Here is a 19,804-nt window from a genome sequence, read left to right as displayed (position 1 = left end):
GGGAATACCCAGGAGGGCCCCACTTTCTCAAAGAAGGGGACAGGCATGGGTAGAGGGACTCTCTGAGAGGAGGATCAGGAATGGGGACAGTGATAGGGAAGTAAAAGTGAATACATTAATGGAAAAAGTACTTGCAGGCAAATACAATGAACTATAAAGTAAATTGAGGTAATCCATACACAGAAAGGCACACATAGCAATTTTTCCATTTGGATGTGGATTTTAACTGCTAATTCATAAGTGGTTATAAGCCCTTTGTAAACATGAGGTATAATCTGTTTGACCTCAGCAGCTACATATAGAGGAAGGGGACAAATACTTAGTTGCTTCAAGGAAAAGGAATTTGTAATAGGTAGGTATAGATGAATGCATGACAGGGCTTGAATGAGAAGATCAAGTAGGGAAGGGACAGGAGGACAGGGAAAACTGAGAATATGGGGAGAGACAGCTAAAATTAAGGGCTATTTGAGTGATAGCATGGGAACCTAATGCAGCAAAAGCTTCCTTCTGTATATACATATATGAAGTGATCTAAATGAATGGACTCCTAAATAATGGGGAGGCAGCCTCAACTGGACATCTCTTGTCACCAGCTGAAGCTTCCAGCACTGAGAATGGCTTTCTTCTAATTCAGTTGTTGTCCAAGGGGGTTCTATAGGAACCCCTAAACAACTCAGGATATTGTCAAAACTGTACATTTTCTTCTCCCTCTTGCTCTTATCAAAACTAAATCCAGTGCCCAGAGGTCAATTCTTTATAATATAAAGACAAAGGGGTATTACAAGATCAGTCAGCTCAGCAGGCTGAATTATTGATGCTCACTCAGTTGTGGGTGTCATCTGTGGACCCATTACACCTAGGTAAAGAAAGCAACTCATCTAGAACAATGAAGACCTGATCTTCAAAAATTCATCTAGACCATCTTCTCTGAGAAGCCGTCTAGAAATGACAGTGACCAGCTAGCTGTTCGAATTAATTCACAATTAAATCTCTTCCAAGTAATGAACTAGAGTTGTACATTTCCATGAAAGCTCTTTCTTTTCCTTCCTTCCTGTATCTTTCTTTGTGTCTTTGTTTCTTTGATTCTTTGTTTCCTTCTTTCTTCCTTTCTCTCTTTCTCTCCTTTCTTTTTCTGCCTTTCTAACCTCTCTCCCCCCCCCCCTTTTTTTTGGAGATAGGGTTTCTCTGTGTAGCCCTGGCTGATCTTTAATTCACTTTGTCAACCAGGCTGTACTAGAACTGAGAGCTCTACTTGCCTCTGCCTCCCAAGTTCTCTAAAGCTGCTTTATTTTCATTACATGGTTGTCACTATGTGCATTTAAAACCTTAGGAGGGCTGTTTTACTTAAGATTTTGGTAATAAAAACAAATATTGGTTGAGCATTGTAGTACACACATTTAATCCCAGGATTTTGGATCCAGAGGCAAGTGGATGTGTTAATTTAAGCCCAGTTTATTTAACTATTTCCAGGACAGCAGGAGCTACATAAAAGAGAGCCTGTTTTCAAAAACAAACAAATAATCCCTAAAAAAAACAAAAACAAAAACAAAACCCAAAACAACAACCAGCCAATCAAACACCATATGAAACCACTTGAAGATAAATGAAGCCAAAAATTTACATGCACTTTTATAAAAGTAGTATAATTCTCTCTAGGTTTTGTGTTTCATATTTAAATAATATTGCCATCCAGTGGCATTTAATATGAAAATTCCTTTCAGAGGCCTGTGTACTAAGTGACACTTGGCCCATTGTGTGCTAGTGTTATTTAAACATTTTTTTCCCAAACACAAACAAATACACATTCTCTGTACCTCACAGAACCTGCTCTAAAATTGACCACATTCTTGGACACAAAGTCAGTCTCAACAGATACAGAAAAATTGAAATAACTCAGTGTATCCTATGAGGCCATCACAGAATAAAGCTTGATATCAACAACAAAAGAAACAACAGAAAGCTCACAAACACATGGAAACTGTACAATTTACTACTGCATGAAGACAGAAGTAAAGAAATTAAAGACTCCATAGAATTGACTAGAAATGAATATACTTCATACCCAAAATTATGGGACTTGATAAAGGGGGAAGTTCTAAAGGGCAAGGTCACAGCACCAAGTGTCCACAAAAAACAACTAGAGAGAAGCCTGGTGGTGTAGTCTCACACCTGTAATTCCATCACTTGGGAAGCAGGTGGGTCTCTGAGCACAAGGGCAAGCCTGGTCTGCAGATCCAATTCCAGGACAGTCAAGGCTACACAGAGAAACCCTGTCTCAAAAACACAAAAGCAGAGCTAGAGAAACATCTTATACTAGCAACTTAATAGCACACTTAAAAGCTCTAGAACGAAAAGAAGAAATCACACTAAAAAGTAATACATGGTATGAAATAAAGTGAAGACTGAAATCAATAAAATAGAAACAAAGGGAACAGTTCTTTAGTTCTTTGAGAAAATCAGTGAGATTGCAAACCCTTATTCAGATGAACTGACAAACACAGAGAGAATACCCAGATTAACAAAATCAAAATGAAAGAGGGTAGTGAGGTGGTGGGGAAATCTCTAGGAAGTGATAGAGATTTGGGATGGGGAAGTCTCCCAGGAGTCAATGCAGATGACCTTGGCCTAGATGTCTATCAGTGGGGTCATTAAACCAGAAGAGGCCACCTCGAGTAGCCATGCAGTATCCTCAGTAGAGGGATTAGGACAGCAGCACACACACACACACACACACACACACACACACACACACACACACACCACCCAACCCCACCACATACACAAAACTTTTGACCTAACAGTTTGTCCTGTCTAAAAGAAATGCAGGGACAAAGGTGGAACAGAGACTGAAGGAATGGCCAACCAACAACCTGCTCAACTTGAAACCCATCCCATAGACAAGCAACATTTACTGACACTATTGATGATACACTATTATGCTTGCAGATAGAAGCCTAGCATAACTGTCCTCTGAGATGCTATACCCAGCAGTTGACTGAAACATATAGATAAAGAGAGGAGAAAAAAAATGGAAGGAGGTTGGGAATCTTATGGAATAGCTAGCTGAAGGACTGAAGGCCCTAAATAGGATAGGAACTTCACAGAGACCAACAGAGACAACAAACCTGGACCCCTGGAAGCTCTCATAAACTGAGCCATCAACCAAAGAGCATACACAGACTCGTGGGAGGCCCTGGCACATGGGTAACAGATGTGTAGCACAGTCTCCATGTGGGTCCCCTAACAACTGGAGAGGGGGGCTGTTCCTGAAGACTGTCAGTAGAATCTGGTCCCCAATAGGACTGCCTTTTCTGGCTGCAGTAGGAGAGGATTCATCTAACCCTGTAGAGATTTGATATTCCAGGATTGGGGGATACCCAGGGATGGTCTCATTGTCTCAGAGGAGAAGGGGAAGGAGGATGGGATAGGGTGGGACTTTGTGTAGGAGACTGGGAGGAGGGGCACTGTTTGGAATGTAGATAAAAAAATGTATGATTTTAGGAGAATGCAATTTTAAGAATTGTCTCAAGAGGAACAAACAAACAAACAAACAAACTATATTTTGTTAGAACCTTTGAAAGCACTAGAGCCAGAAACACTTGCCAGGAAGGAAACAGCAAGCACTTCATGTTACAGTTCTGGGATGTGTAAGCTTGACAATTCAACTGAGGTTCTCAAATCATGAAGAAGTCTTCAGAATGGTACATATATGTACTCTCGATAGGCATGTACCTAGCTTTGTTTATGGAAAACTTGTTTTCTTTCTTTTCTTTTTAAAATAGTTTCTTCACTTTACATCCAAATCAATTCCCCTTCCTTCCAGTCTCCCTCACACATTCCCTCCTTTCATCTCCCTTCAACTTATCCTCTGAGAGGTGGAGGCCTTCCCTTGGCTATCTCCTGCCCTGGCACATCAAGTCACTACAGGGATAGGCACAGACAAGGCAGCCCAGTTAGAGGAACAGAATCCTCAGTTAGGTAACAGATTCAGGGACAGGCCCTGCTATAGGTGTTTGGGGACCCACATTAAGACCAAGCTGAACATCTACAATATATGTGGGCAGGGGATGGGGTGGGGGCTTGGTAGAGCCCATGTATGTTCTTTGGTTGGTGGTTCAGTCTCTGGGAACCCCTAAGGGTCCAGGTTAATTGACATTGTTGGTCTTGTGGAATCTCTATCTCTTCCAGTTTTCTCTTTCCTTCTCCCAACTTTTCCTTGCTCATTTCTTAGAATGCCCACCCCAACATCTCATCCCCTCCAGCCTCCCTCCCAAATTCTTGTCTTCCTTCCTAAATTATTTATGTATTCAAATCCAGTGAGCCCAATCTGTGTAGTGCCCATATATGGATGTGGGGTGAACTACTGAGACAAAAAGAGGATCCTGCTTTAAGGCCAATCTTAAATAGGGCTTTCTGGGCTTCAGTCACTTATTAATCTTTTGTTCCTGACAACCACAGGACTGGACTTTCTTCTAAGCCTGACAATAATTCCTGTGGTGTACTGGACCTAGCTTTAAGAGTGCTCACTATGGGACTCCAGTTCCACCCTCATGACATCACTTGGGGTATGTTTGGTGTTAGTAATAGAAAACGTAACTAATGATGGTTTTAACGTGGGGGACATTACTCATATACTTGATTAATAAGACCAGAATTGGGCGGGTGAGGTGGGTTAGTGCTTAAAAACACCAAGTGCTCTTCCAAAGGTCCTGAGTTCAAATCCCAGCAGCCACATGATTGCTCATAACCATTTGTAATGGGATCTGACCCCTTCTTCTGGAGTGTTTGAGGACAGCTACAGTATACTTACATATAATAAAATAAATAAATCTTTGCTGGGCAGTGGTGGCACATGCCTTTAATCCTAGCACTTGGGAGGCAGAGGCAGGCAGATTTCTGAGTTCAAGCCTGGTCTAGAGTGAGTTCCAGGACAGTCAGGGCTACACAGAGAAACCCTGTCTTGAAACACCAAAAAAAAAAAAAAAAAAAAAAAAAAAAAAAAAAAAGACCAGAATTGATGTAGTAGTTGTCACACATTGTGTCCTTTGAAAAGATATAATTAAGCTGGGTGTGAAGGCACAAAGCTATAATCCCAGCAACAAAGAGACAAAGGAGGGCTTATTTCTATGATTTTGAGGTCTACATTTATATACTAGGTGAGTTCCAGCCCAGCCAAGGCTACATTGTGAGACCCTATCTTTAAAAAAATACAAAACAAAAAGCAAAACAAACCAAAACAAAAAGCCATATGCTTAGTGTCTTGGTTAGGGTTTCCATTGCTGTGAAGAGACACCATGACTTAAGACAACTCTTATAGGTACAACATTTAATTGGGGCCGGCTTACAGGTTAAAGGTTCAGTCCATTATCAAGCAGAGTAGCATACAGGCAGGCATGTCCCTGGAGGAGCTGAGGGTTCTACACATCTTCATCCAAAGGAAGCCAAGAGCAGACTGGCTCCCACATGGCTAGGAGAAGGGTCTTAAAGTACACCCCCACAGGGACACACTTCGTCCCACAAGGCCACATCTATTCCAACAAGACAGCAGATCCCAATAGTGCTACCCCCTGGGTTAGGCATATTCAAACCATCACATAGGCTTGTTCAAATGCATGAGTCTATAGAGCCCATACCAAGCCATAGTATAATGCAAAATACATTTAATCCTACTTCAAAAGTCTCCAGTCTATAACAGTTGTGACAATGTTAAAAAGTTCAAAGTCTCTTCTGAGATTTGTGCAGTCAATACTGGGCCAAAGCAAGACAGAAAACCAGCTGACCACCCTCCATACTTCACATCTCCATGTCTAATGTCAAAGCACTCTTCACATCTCCAATTCTTTTCATCCTTGTTGGCTGCTCTTGGCAGATCTGGTATTCAGGGGCAACAAACTTCATTCTCTTGAGCTGGTTCTACTCTGTGTTAACAGCTTTCCTTGGCAGGTACCTCAAGATTCTGACATCTTGGATACATCTTAGTGTATCCAAGGTAACCTTCACAGCTTCTTGTTCCAATGTCTGAGATCTACACATGATCTTCGGGGCTCCTCTAAAGGGCTTGGGTCCCATCTCCAGCTCTGCCCTCTGTAGCACTCTAGGTTGACTCCACTCCACTCCATTGCTGCTGCTGTCCTTGGTGGGGTCATCCCATGGTACTGGTATCTCCAATAGGATGGGTCTTCCACCACAATTAGGCTTCACCAATAGCCTCTCATAGGCTCCCTTCATGGTGCCCAGCCTCAACTTCTTTGCATGATCCCTTCAATCCTGGGCCATCAATTGCTACTGAGCCTGTACCTTCAACAATGGCCTTTTCTGGCCTCTAACAGTACCAAGCCTCAGCTGCTCTCCACAACTCCTGCAGACCTTCAAATTCTGTAATACCTGGGTTATTACACACTACCAAGTCCAACTGCAGTACCAGGTACAGCCTTGGCTATCTCTGGAACACAACTTCTTTCTGCTCTTAGAAAACACTTCCCACCTCAGTGATGCTGGTCTTTTCTTTTCTTTTTTTTTTTTTTTTCTTCTTGTACCTCATTTTTTTAAAATTTTTTTTATTCGATATAATTTATTTACATTTCAAGTGATTTCCCATTTTCTAGCCCCCCCCCACTCTCCGAAAGTCCCATAAGCCCCCTTCTCTTCCCCTGTCCTCCCTCCCACCCCTTCCCAGTTCCCCGTTCTGGTTTTGCCGAATACTGTTTCACTGAGTCTTTCCAGAACCAGGGACCACTCATCCTTTCTTCTTGTATCTCATTTGATGTATGGATTATGTTTTGGGTATTCCAGTTTTCTAGGTTAATAACCACTTATTAGTGAGTGCATACCATGATTCACCTTTTGAGTCTGGGTTACCTCACTTAGTATGATGTTCTCTAGCTCCATCCATTTGCCTAAGAATTTCATGAATTCATTGTTTCTAATGGCTGAATAGTACTCCATTGTGTAGATATACCACATTTTTTGCATCCACTCTTCTGGTGAGGGATACCTGGGTTCTTTCCAGCATCTGGCAATTATAAATAGGGCTGCTATGAACATAGTAGAGCATGTATCCTTATTACATGGTGGGGAATCCTCTGGGTATATGCCCAGGAGTGGTATAGCAGGATCTTCTGGAAGTGAGGTGCCCAGTTTTCGGAGGAACCGCCAGACTGATTTCCAGAGTGGTTGTACCAATTTGCAACCCCACCAGCAGTGGAGGAGTGTTCCTCTTTCTCCACACCCTCTCCAACACTTGCTGTCTCCTGAATTTTTAATCTTAGCCATTCTGACTGGTGTAAGATGAAATCTTAGGGTTGTTTTGATTTGCATTTCCCTAATGACTAATGAAGTTGAGCATTTTTTAAGATGCTTCTCTGCCATCCGATGTTCTTCAGGTGAGAATTCTTTGTTTAACTCTGTACCCCATTTTTTAATAGGGTTGTTCGGTTTTCTGGAGTCTAACTTCTTGAGTTCTTTATATATATTGGATATTAGCCCTCTATCTGATGTAGGATTGGTGAAGATCTTTTCCCAATTTGTTGGTTGCCGATTTGTCCTCTTGATGGTGTCCTTTGCCTTACAGAAACTCTGTAACCTTATGAGGTCCCAATTGTCAATTCTTGCTCTTAGAGCATACGCTATTGGTGTTCTGTTCAGAAACTTTCTCCCTGTACCGATGTCCTCAAGGGTCTTCCCCAGTTTCTTTTCTATTAGCTTCAGAGTGTCTGGCTTTATGTGGAGGTCCTTGATCCATTTGGATTTGAGCTTAGTACAAGGAGACAAGGATGGATCAATTCGCATTCTTCTGCATGCTGCCCTCCAGTTGAACCAGATGCTGGTCTTTTCTTAATTCCCACTAATTTCTTAGCTCCAGCTAACCAACATCTATTATCCCAGTAGTCCCTTCTATTTCTGACTCTAAAGCTAGGTCTAAGGGGCAGAAACTGTCCAATTCTGCTGCTTGTAGGAAATGGGGCATGGCCCCCTTGTTCTATTTCATTATCACTAGTTTTCTGTTTTCTACCTCCTTCCCTGCCTAAACTTGCCTGTACTGGAACTTGCACTGTAGATTGATCTCTGAGATTTCCATGGCTCTGTCTCCTTAATGTGGGGATTAAAGACATGTATCACCATGCCTGGATCTAAACTTAGCCCAAGATCACCACTCCGTTAATTCAATGTAATATTCTTGAACTCACGATCAAGCTCCATTTCACCACGCCATCCCATTTTTTCTTTGAGACAGGGTTTCTCTATACAGCTCTGGTTATCCTGGAACTCACTCTGTAAACCAGGCTGGCCTCTAACTCAGAAATGCACCTACCTCTGCCTCCCAAGTGCTGAGATTAAAGATGTGCACCACCACTGGCTAGCTGGTGCCCCTTTAATACTTGAATAATGCACTTTATATTTTTCCTTTCTAAGCTTGCTGTGCTTGTTCAAAATGTTCTTCATGAGACTTAACCAGGGAACAAAGTCTGTGCTGGGTATTTTTGATACTTCCTTTGTCAATGCACTTAATCTGAATCTCTTCAACCTACCCTCAGGCAAATTCTTAAGACTAGGGCAAAAGGCAGCCACATTTATTCACTAAATATCACAAGAGCAGCTTCTAGGCCTCATACTGAGATCCTTCTCCCAGAGTTCAAATCACCCTCAGCAGCAATATCTTCATATTCCTACTAGAATGGTTGGTTCACTAAGCCCAACTTAAAGCACTTCACTGCTTTCCACATCCAAAGTCACCAAATCAACATTCCTCCAAATAAAAAATTGAAAAAGCTTATCACAGTAATACCCTACTCCCCAGTACCAACTTCTGTATTAGTCAAGGTTCTCTAGAGAAATTATGGATTGTGTCTATATATTAAAGTAATTTATTGTCTGCAGTGCATCTAACCCAACAATGCACAGCTGTTAATGTTAAACCCCACTTCATGAGAAAAATTTATTTTCAATGATAAAAAAAGAAGTGTCTAGGTAATCAACAGACTATTCACTTGGGTATATCTATAATGGCCTTTCAGAGAACAAGTGGGAAGAGCCATCCTGTGAGCATCCATCTAATAAGTTGGGCACATAGAAATAAAAGGCAGTGAGTGAATGAGTGCAGGCATTCTGCCTTTCTGATTTTTGGCTGCTGAGGTGAAGACCTTAGCTCTGACACCTAGACAAAGAATTAGCCTGTGTCAGGGATAAGCTTTCTAACTCATCACCAAATACAAAGTGCTCAGCCCTTGTGATGACTGTTCTTGGTTGTATATATATACATATATATATATATGTATGAAATATATATATGTATGAATTCCCCTTGTGTTCAACTTGAGGGGAGACAGGACTGATATAGAAATGACCTGATATATTTGTGAAAAGCTATTGGATTAGATTCATTCAGTTGGGAAGAGCCACACTAAATGTTGGTGAGATCATTCCTCCAGCCATGGGTTGAGGGCTCCAATGAGGAAAAAGGGGGAAGAGGAGCTGAGGAGCAAGCTTTCCTTTGCTGTTTGCTTCCTTATTTTGGAAGCCATGAGAGCAGCTGCCTTGAGTTTCTGCAACCATTTCTTCCTCACCGTGATATCCTTGAAGTAGAAGACAGCATACTTATTCTTTTAGGCATTTTGTAGCAGAAAAAGAGAAGTGAGTGATATTGCCTAGGAAGATTCAAGGGGTAGGGTAGTGAAATCTGAATAATAAGAAAGTAAAAGTCAGATACCAGACAAAAGTATTTAGTAGAGAAGGCATGAAGTAGGGTGTATTTTCTTGGATAGACAACAAATGAAGGAGCTGTTTTACTAACATGACTACAGTGGCTGTGGAGCAGATGGACTTGGATCATTCTTTGGTGTGTGTGTGTGTGTGTGTGTGTGTGTGTGTGTGTCCCTCTCTCTTTGGTTTTTCGAGACAGGGTTTCTCTGTGTAGCCCTGGCTGTCCTGGAACTCACTCTGCAGACCAGGCTGTCTTCTAATTCAGAAAACCACCTGCCTCTGCTTCCCAAGTTCTGGGATTAAAGGCGTGAGCCACCTCTGCCTGACTTTTTTTTCTTCTCTATAACATTGAAGAGCAATGTCTCTGGCCTTTAAAAACATACCAATGTGGGCTGAAGTTTCCAGGAGGAATGTAGACGGTAGATCTAGAACAGCATCACATCAGGCAATATGTTTGTCAGGAAAAGTTCTTGGGCATTAAAAAAAAAAAAAGAAGCCTGTGTTGCCATAATTAGAATTTAATCACAAGTTGAATCAAATTTTGTCTAGTCTCTTGCTCCTCTCTGGTCCAATAATAATTATAATTCTGCCCTTTTTTTCCCCTCAGAAAAATGGAGTCAGACATTTTGCAAACCCTCCAGGAAACACCTACTTCATTTGCCAGGGCTTCTTTATGGTTCCAGTCTCCTTAAGGTATGGCCATACCTTCTGCAAGACCTGTCTCATCCTTGCTTCAGAAGACGTTGGAATCCCTGACCTCTGCCCTATATGTAGGCAACCATCCCATTGGACATTCAGAAATAACATCACTATGAAGAATCTGGTATCCACTGTGAGAGAAAACAGGCTCATGAAGTATTTGATTTCTGAGGAGCACAAGTGCATGACTCACAAGGAGAGAAAGGACATTCTGTGGTGAGAGCAGGGCATTCCTCTGTCAATTGTGTTCTGACTCCCAGGATCACAGAGGTCACAGACACTGAATCATTGGAGTGCCTGTTTATATGCAAATGGTAAGTGATACTTCTGGAAAAAAAAAGGATGAGAGTTTAAGAGAGGGAGGCTTAGCAGAGCACAGGAAGAGGCTTGTCCTGATTCTGAGGAATGCACTGTACTCCAAATCTTGCCACTTTTTAAACAGGGAATGAGGAATGACTATAAAATGTAAATATTCCTTGAGAGGTGTATAAGTATAAATATCATTTCTAGTTTCATGAGTCATTAGATTCATGTCACTGAAATGTATAATCATTGTAAATTTACATCTTTAAAAAGTGCTTGTGACATGTGATTAAAAGCCCAAAAGTACATTGGAATGATCTGGTTAGAAGCATCTGGGGATCCCAATCGGATGCTAATTATCCAGATAATCGTCAATTACAGTCCATTACTTTGAGCACAGGTGGTTGTGTTTTGTAATTCTATGGTCTGAAATCTAAAGTTCCATAGTTACAAAAATAAAAAGAAACAACACTGTGATCCTTCTTCTACCCTCTCTAAAGTAATTGTGTTCAGTGCTAGAGTTTGTCCCTCAGGTAACTCATTATTTAGCTAAAGATGATATTTATTTAAGTATTTATTTATTTGTTTATCTATCAAGCTGAAACTTGAAAAGGAAATGGCATCTTTATAGAAGAAGTTCCAAGAACAGGAGGAAGATATACGGGCAGAGAGGAGAAGAATCTTTCAGTGGTTGGTGGGTATGAGCCTGATGTGTAAAGTCAGCCAGATGCAGATATCTTGCAAACTTGGTCATTCACAATTGGAGGATCATACATGGGATGTGAAGCTAGGAATCCCTTTTCTGTTAACTTTAAATACTTAAAGGAAAAATCCAATTTTGAACAGAAAGAGAAAGGCCTGGCCATGTGGCAGTAAAGTTTGATATTAATGGGCAAATTTCTGACTGTTCAGCAGAGTACATCAGACTCTATGATGCCACTTGGAATTTTTGTTGCTATGTATGTGCAAAGTTGCATTTTTTCTTTTCCTTTCTTTTTGTTTTCTTTTTTGTTTTTTTGAGACCGGGTTTCTCTGTGTAGCCCTGGCTGTCCTGGAACTCACTCTATAGACCAGGCTGGCCTCAAACTCAGAAATCTGCCTGCCTCTGCTTCCCAAGTGCTAGGATTAAAGGCGTGCACTACCATTGCCCAGCCCAAAGTTGCATTTTTGAGTGAACATATCAATCAAAACCTTTTTTTTCCAGATATCTCAGAATCTCATTTATTAGAAGAAAATGGTAAGGGAAAAGGATGGGTTTGTTTGCTGCCACTATTAATAACAAAGAAATGTATAAAATCAAATGATTTACATTTTCTGAAAAGTGGGGACAGTAAATCAGCGTGTGCAGCACCCTGACGGGATCCTGTAGGTGAATTTAAACATAGAAGAACTCAGTGGAGAGGATCAAATACTCTCCAGATGTGATCTAGGATGCCCCTTTTCCTTCAGGACTTTGTGACCCTATGGGAGGAAATGATCAGGACACAGTATAGCAAACTACATCCACCCCTCGATGAAGAAGAGAATCAGTATATGGCGTGTATGAAACATCAAAGCAACACTATTTTAGAGGAGTTCAAGAAAAGTGAAGCCATGATGGTCCACAAGAGGAGTCAACTAATATAAATGTACCAGGAGCTGAAGGTGATGTCTCAGAAGCCATATGAGGTGTTGCTGCTGCAGGTAAGCATGGAAGAGGGAGGGCTTGAAACAGCTTTATCATCTGAGGCCACACCTGTGACTGTTACATCTGAGATCCCTTTCTATATCCCCTGTATTTATTATCAGGTTTTAACAAAAATCTGGAGAGATAATTTCTGTAATAACTTAAAAAGAGCAAGCTTGTTGACATTGTGTCAGTAGATTCCCCATTGAATATCTCATTTTTTGTGTGTTTGTACCTTTCTTCTTTGAAACCCCAAAATAAGTGATTCTTGTTACCAAACACTCCATTTTACCTCTACTTGGATGTTAGTACAGTTTTATTTTTGTTTTATTTATTTATTTATTTATTTATTTATTTATTTATTTATTTATTTATTTTCGAGACAGGGTTTCTCTGTATAGCCCTGGCTGTCCTGGAACTCATTCTGTAGACCAGGCTGGCCTTGAACTCAGAAATCCACCTGTCTCTGCCTCCTAAGTGCTGGGATTAAAGGCATGAGTCACCACCACCTGGCATTAGTACAGTTTTAAAGTAGTCTACCATAAGTTTGTTCTGTTTGAAAGCTGTGTTTTTGAAATTTCCTTGGGAGGTGGGGGATTTGATGTATGTTCTTCTTTTGTGGTGCACAATGGCCTGGGATTCACAGGATTCATGAGACCTAAACCCAAAATTCTAGAGTTACATATAGAAGTACCATGTAGGGGTTAGGCCTCAGTTTTGAAGTCTTTTTTTTTTTTTTCAACATCAGACATTTTACTCAATTGTTCTCCATCTTAGTTTTTTTTTTTAATTTTTAAAATTTTCTATATTCTTTGTTTACATTCCAAATGCTTTTCCCTTTCCCAGTTCCCCCCTCCCCATATGTCCCATAAACCCTCTTCTCTCCACCCATTCCCCACACACCCTCCTCCCATTTCTCTGTCCTGGTACTCCCCTAGGATGCTGGATCAAGCCTTTATAGGACCAGGGCCCTCTGCTTCCTTCTTCTTGGGAATCATTTGATATGCTAATTGTGTCTTGAGTATTCAGAGCTTCTGGGCTAATTAATATCCAATTATCAGTGATTGCATCCCATGTGTATTCTTTTGTGATTGGGTTACCTCACTTAGGATGATATTTTCCATTTCCAACCATTTGCCTAAAAATTTCATGAAATCATTGTTTTTAATTGCTGAGTAGTATTCCATTGTATAAATATACCACATTTTCTGTATCCATTCCTCCATTGAGGGACATCTGGGTTCTTTCCAGCTTCTGGCTTTTATAAATAAGACTGTTATGAACATAGTAGAACATGTGTCCTTATTGCATGCCGGGGAATTCTCTGGGTATATGCCCAGGAGAGGTATAGCAGGGTCCTCTGGAAGTGTCATGCCTAGTTTTCTGAGGAACCGCCAGACTGATTTCCAGAGTGGTTGTACCATCTTACAATCCCACCAGCACTGCAGGAGTATTACTCTTTCTCTATATCATCATCAACTTCTAATGCATGCTTAGATTTATCTTTGATACAAATCTGCATAGTGGCATGAACTCAATACAATAAGATGAAAGCAATCATAACCTAGGACTTAGGAATAACTTTTCATGGAGACTCAGAGGTACAGCCTTCAGGGGGTCCTCATTACACTGCACACAGCTTGTTTGCCCACTGTAACTAAAGCCCCTGACAGAACTGTGCTGTTCTGTGCTGTGGCATCCACCTCTGCAGTTCTACAGATTTTCAAAAAAGTTTTTATTATGTGCTCATTCTGTTTCTTTGGGGAAACTCTTGACTTTGATTTATCTGGGCTATAGCTACCCTTCCAGTCTTAGACTTTCTATTTTTAAAACCCAGGAAATCTCTAGGAACCTCTCTCTCTCTCACTTGATAAATATTTGTTTTAACTAAAATGTCTCCTCCCACAGTGAAAATTTTCCTTCAAAATTTAATCATATTCAACTGCAACCCAAGCCTAGGTTTTGATGTCAGAAGATTCATCTCTAGACCTTACAATGAAAATCCATTTCTGACTGTGCCTGGATCCTATCGTGCTTCCTGGGGAGCAGAGAGCTTTACCACTGGAAAACATTACTGGGAGCTGGATTTGAAGGACCATGAGCAATGGGCTGTAGGGGTCTGTGACAATGTCTGGTTAAAGAAGAGAAACTTTGAGATTGGATCTGAAGGTGCATTTCTTCTTGTGTGTTTGAAGGACGGTGATCATTACAATCTCTTCACCACCTGCCCAACATTTCACCACTTTATAGAGAAACCAGCTGACCGGGTTGGTGTGTTCCTTGATTGTGAGGGTGGATGTTTGAGTTTCCTGGATGTAGCCAAGTGTTCCCTCACATACAGCTACTGCCCTGGAACTTTCTATTGCACTGTCAGGCCTTACTACTGTACTGTCTACACATGATCATAGGAAACTATATCCAGTATGTTAGTGCCTTTCTATGGTAATGTGTCCTCTCTTTATTGTGATTAAATATTATGATGGTTTGTATATGCTTGGCCTAGAGAGTGGCACTATTAGTAGGTGTGGCCATGTTGGAATATGTGTGTCACTGTGGTTATGGGCTTTAAGAACCTCATCCTAGCTGACTGGAAGCCAGTCTTCCACTAGCAGCCTTCAGATGAAGATGTAGAATCCTCAGCTCTGCCTGCACCATGCCTGCATAGGTGTTGCCATGCTCCCACTTTGATGATAATGGATTGAACCTCTGAGCCTAAGCCAGCTGCAATTCAAAGTTGTCCTTTATAAGACTTGCCTTGGTCATGGTATCTGTTGACAGCAATAAAACTCTAACTTAATACAAATATTACAATGATATTAAATGTAAAAAATGGGTGACTGCTTGCTTCTTATCTGTGGTTCACATGTTCCTCCAAGAATACTTACTTTCACAGTGGTTATTGCTTTTTGTTTGCTTGTTTTTACATATTTGTGAGAATAACTAATTAGATTATTGGATCTACTGTAGACCTAGAACTTTCAAGTGTGCTCAGGATACCTAGTAGGATTCCAACCATTAAAATATTATGTACCTGCGTGATTCTAACTTCATGGTGTCAACCAGAGGCACAGATCTAATGTAGACAGATTTGTTGATCATTAAAAGCTTGAATTCTTATTTGATCTAAACAAATATAATTATTTACCATCTGGGATAGAACAAAAAACCAGCCTCTCATTCTTCAGAGAGAAGGGATTTTTTCCTGGATTTTCTGGATTTTTTTTCACTTCCATTATTTTCAAGCTGTTTTATGTTGTGGACACACTTGAAAAAATGTTAACCTCTTAGTGCACGTGAGGTCCATGCTGACTAATTCCTTACTCAAGTGGACCATGCAACTTTTGGAGTCTAAATATACTCAGATTTGCTAAATGGGAGTTAGGCAGAATTAGTATTAGTGTTAGTGTTAGTGTTAATGTTAGCATTTATTAGTAATAGCAATAGTCTTAAAGTTGTACTGAGTGCTCATCTGTAGGAATTGCTCTGGCTCCTTTGTGTGTAAGTAACATATGTGATCCTTATGCCAACGCTAGTGGATAGGCTGCAATATGGCCCATTTTTACCAAGGAGGAAACAAAGTATAGAGAAGTTAGATACGTTGTTCCAGTCACATGGATGGAGCCCTGAGCCCTGAGATGAAGCAATTGGAGTTAGTGCTCTTCCTATCTCTGCTGTGCTTCTGTACCACATCTGCCTCTGAAATTCTCATAGCGTTTCTCAAGTGTAATGAGACCATAGGTTTCATGTTTTCAGTTTGGAGGTTTTCCTTTCAGAAAAGGAAAAAGGAAAAAAAAGTAAAATATCCATTTCCCCATCCTACTGGGCCACCTGACCTTTGACATAGACATGTTGCTGTGTGTTTTCTACAAAAGGAACCATTCAAAGTAAACTAAATCATCAGAGCAGATTTGTCAGTGTCATTGTGAAAAAAAGAAAAGGTGCCAAGGTACCAGTTTGCCATGCCTGTGTCTCCTGGCTCACTGTGCAGCACTGATTGCCATCAGCAGAAGTGATTTCTGTTAGCTGGAATACAGTATTGAGATTGCTTTAAAATGATCTCAAACACCTCTTCTCTTTTTCCTTTTTTATTTTTTACTTTTTTAAAATTAAAGATTTACATGGAAAATATTTCAGATAAACACATTAAAATTGACAATTTTCATGGAAAATTAAAGTGGTAGACATGTAAAGCATTGCTAAATTAATTGAAATATGGAATAGAAACATTTTATGATAGAATTGAAGATTTACATGGAAAATATTTCAGATGAAATTGTAGAAAAATGTAGAAAAGCATGTTAAAATTGAAGATTATCATGGGTAATTTTATATAGTGGTAGGAATAAAAGTATTCCTAATGTAAATCTTGGCCTTTATCACAAATGTTTTTAATTCCACCTTCAACTGATTTAGAAAGACTTTTTATATCTATCATTTTATATGTAAAATCTTCCATGAAATATTCAACATTAACGTGTTTGTCTATATATTTCTTAAATTTTACCAGAAATATTTTCCATGTAAATCTTCAATTTTATCTGAAAATGTTTATAATTCCACCTTCAATCAACTTAGAATTATCTTCATGCCTATCATTTTATCTGTATAATTTCCACGATAATCTTTAATTTAAACATGTTTTTCTATATATTTCTTCAATTTTATCAGAAATATTTTCCATATAAATCTTCAAGTTTATCAGAAAATGTTTACAATTCCACTTTCAAACACCTCTTCTATCATGTTGCCAACATAAACTCCCAGCTGTAAAAGAAGAGATCTGACAACCTGCATTGGAGATATGTGAATGGTGTGTGTGTGTGTGTGTGTGTGTGTGTGAGAGAGAGAGAGAGAGAGAGAGATATGTTCCTTCATACCTCTATTAGGTAGAGTTTTCCTACTATATATGCTAATATCTCTGTGACTCCCAGATGAATGTTAGTAAGGAGTTAGATTTTTGAGTACCAAATATTCCGTGTCTTTCTTATGCTGGGCTACACAATGGGAACATAGTGTAAACCTATAGATCTTGTGAGGTTCTTTGCCATAGGCTCATTTATGGCCTCTGGGCTAGAAGACACTTGTCTTCACTTAAGTTGTACACAGTGCAGCAGAAATTTTTCTGAGTCCCTCCCAGAGCCAACCAGAAGAAACATGGTATTTGACGTGTTGTAGCTAGACTCAAATCAGGCCAGGTTAGAAAGAAGTGTCATCGAAAAGGAGGACTGACTTACAGTAAGACAGCACTAAGCAAGCAGACTTATAACAAAACAGAAATGGAACATCCAGTGTTCAATACAGTTGATTGCACAGAACTTTTAAATTCTTGTAATTAATGAAGGCATAAACAATTTTAGAAGATAAGAAATAAACTAAAAATAATCTGTCACATGTTAAAATTTTCAAACTTCCTATAAGTTAATAAAGCCATTGAAAACTGGGCAAAAATATAAACAGGCAATTCTAAGAATTAATAAATATGAATATATGCTCAACATGAAGAGAAGCTGTACTAGTAACCAAGGGGAAATGAATTAACACAAACTAAGTGCACGTATTTAGTGTAAAAAAGTGGGGAAATGTGATAGATTACTAGGACTCATGTTCATCTCCTTGCACCAGGGGAATGCTGGGCACTCTTACCATGTTTATGGCAGGTTTATAGTTTAGTAGAACCACCATGGAAGAGAAAACTCCAGTAATTTCAAAATGGATATACACCATGAGCAAATAACTCTACAAATATCCACCCTAGAAAACATGCCTACACTCAGGGAAAGGTCTGGAAGTAACTCAAATAGATATACTCCAGCTGGAAGAGACAAGCTCTTCAATGGCATGTGTGTACAACAAAACACAGTTAGAACTCTTTTAATTTTTATTTATGATGCTGGAGTTTGAATTAGAGATTTTGCTCACACAATACAGGGACTCCACAATTGATGTACTTCCTCGGGCCATAAAATATTGTTTAAAATGTTATTTTAAGTGCCCTGAGTTGATAAAAGCAGTTACAGCATAAATCTATGTGTTATCTGAGTAGGGGAGATGAAAGAGTCCTTCATGTGCCCAGAGGTGACTTTCTGCTCGCTTACTATGTAGTTGAAGATGGCCTTGAAGTTTTGGTTCCCTTATCTTCCTTTTTATGTTCTAGAACAAGCACTTCCATGTATAGCCCAGATACCAATTTGTAAGGTATTTCCCAGAAAGACTAACCTAAGGGTACAATGCACTGATAGAACATATGCTCAGACCACATTAGGCTCTAGATTTGATCCCTAGTGACAAAGGGCTGTGAGGGAGTCTGGTTAGCCACACATGATAGCGTGCTAAGAAAATGGAAAAAGTTTGTGTTTAAGTAATGGATGTAAAAAGCCATACATATGGTTGACTATTATAACACAATAAAGTACATATGACAATATTTAATACCAGCTCTTTCTGTAGTAGTTCTCGATTGTCATAAAAAACCTTAGCAAAAGGCAGGCACTTGGGGATCTGCACTGCTGATATTGAAGATATGGTTAAAAAAATGATGGTGAGAACTCTGCCTCCCGCCAGTCAGTTACGAGGGCTCCATATTGGTTCTCCGTCGCCAGAGAAATCAGACTGAGGTACGCAAATATAACCTGAGACCAACATCGCCGGGGTCTAAGCCCGACGGGCGTTGGCCTGCACCCAGGCCCTGGGCTGATTGGGAGGGGGGCACCGGGGTGCAAACCCGGCCAGGAGGTTTTTTTCCTCCCGGGCCGGCGCGCGCACCACCGCCATTTTGCCTAAGGGAAGCCAGAGAGACCTAGCAGGCAAAACCAAACCAGCTAACAGGCATAGCCCGAGGCGGACATAGCAGGGGTCTCAGACGGTCAGGCCCTGGACTTCGCCCAGGTCCTGGGCTGCTCGGCGAGCCATCTGTGTGCCGACCCAGCCAGGAGCTTGTTTGCCTGGGACGGCGTGCACTGCCGCCATTTTGCCTACGGGAAGCCAGAGAGACTTAGCAGGCAAAACCAAACCAGCTAACAGGCATAGCCCGAGGCGGACATAGCAGGTGTCTCAGACGGTCAGGCCCTGGGCTGCTCGTTGGGCCATCTGTGTGCTGACCCAGCCAGGAGGTTGTTAGCCCAGCAGACTCTCCCAGCACTCTCAGGGAACTCGCGCACGCCACCATCCTAGCCACCTGACACACCCAATTAACACCCACAGCTGAGGGGAACTTTGTACCGACACTGGCCTGCCAGGCTTTTGCCTAGACTCAGGGCCTGAGCAGCTAGGCTAGCCTTGTGTGCACCAACCCCGTTGGGAGTTCTGCTGCCCAGATCAGCCTGGACGGCAGCACCACATCTCCAAGTCCTGTAAGTGGCTAGCTGGGTTTCCAGGCGGCCAGCTGGGAGAAGTCAGTGTGCTCCAGTGAATCCAGCAGACACCAGCGGGAGCCTTCGG

The 19,804-nt window shown here is 40.8% G+C and overlaps 1 protein-coding gene across 3 annotated transcripts in view; it reads left to right on the top strand.

Moving 5' to 3' along the window:
* Window positions 1–15,201, top strand: part of LOC127688743 (zinc finger protein 717-like) — a 42,114-nt gene extending 26,913 nt beyond the window's left edge. Inside the window, exons 6-10 of one of the 3 annotated variants that reach the window (XR_007978744.1) lie at window positions 10,307–10,392; window positions 10,474–10,712; window positions 11,300–11,395; window positions 12,151–12,384; window positions 14,276–15,201. The gene's annotated coding sequence lies outside the window, so the exon portion shown is untranslated. Of the gene's footprint in view, window positions 1–10,306; window positions 10,713–11,299; window positions 11,396–12,150; window positions 12,385–14,275 lie in introns of all 3 variants that reach the window. The other 2 variants (XR_007978743.1, XR_007978742.1) reach the window with 2 other exon arrangements.
* Window positions 15,202–19,804: the final 4,603 nt, after the last annotated feature.

The sequence above is a fragment of the Apodemus sylvaticus genome, chromosome 7 (genome assembly GCF_947179515.1).
Source record: "Apodemus sylvaticus chromosome 7, mApoSyl1.1, whole genome shotgun sequence".
NCBI lineage: Eukaryota > Metazoa > Chordata > Mammalia > Rodentia > Muridae > Apodemus > Apodemus sylvaticus.
This window is presented reverse-complemented; position numbering and strand designations above follow the sequence as displayed.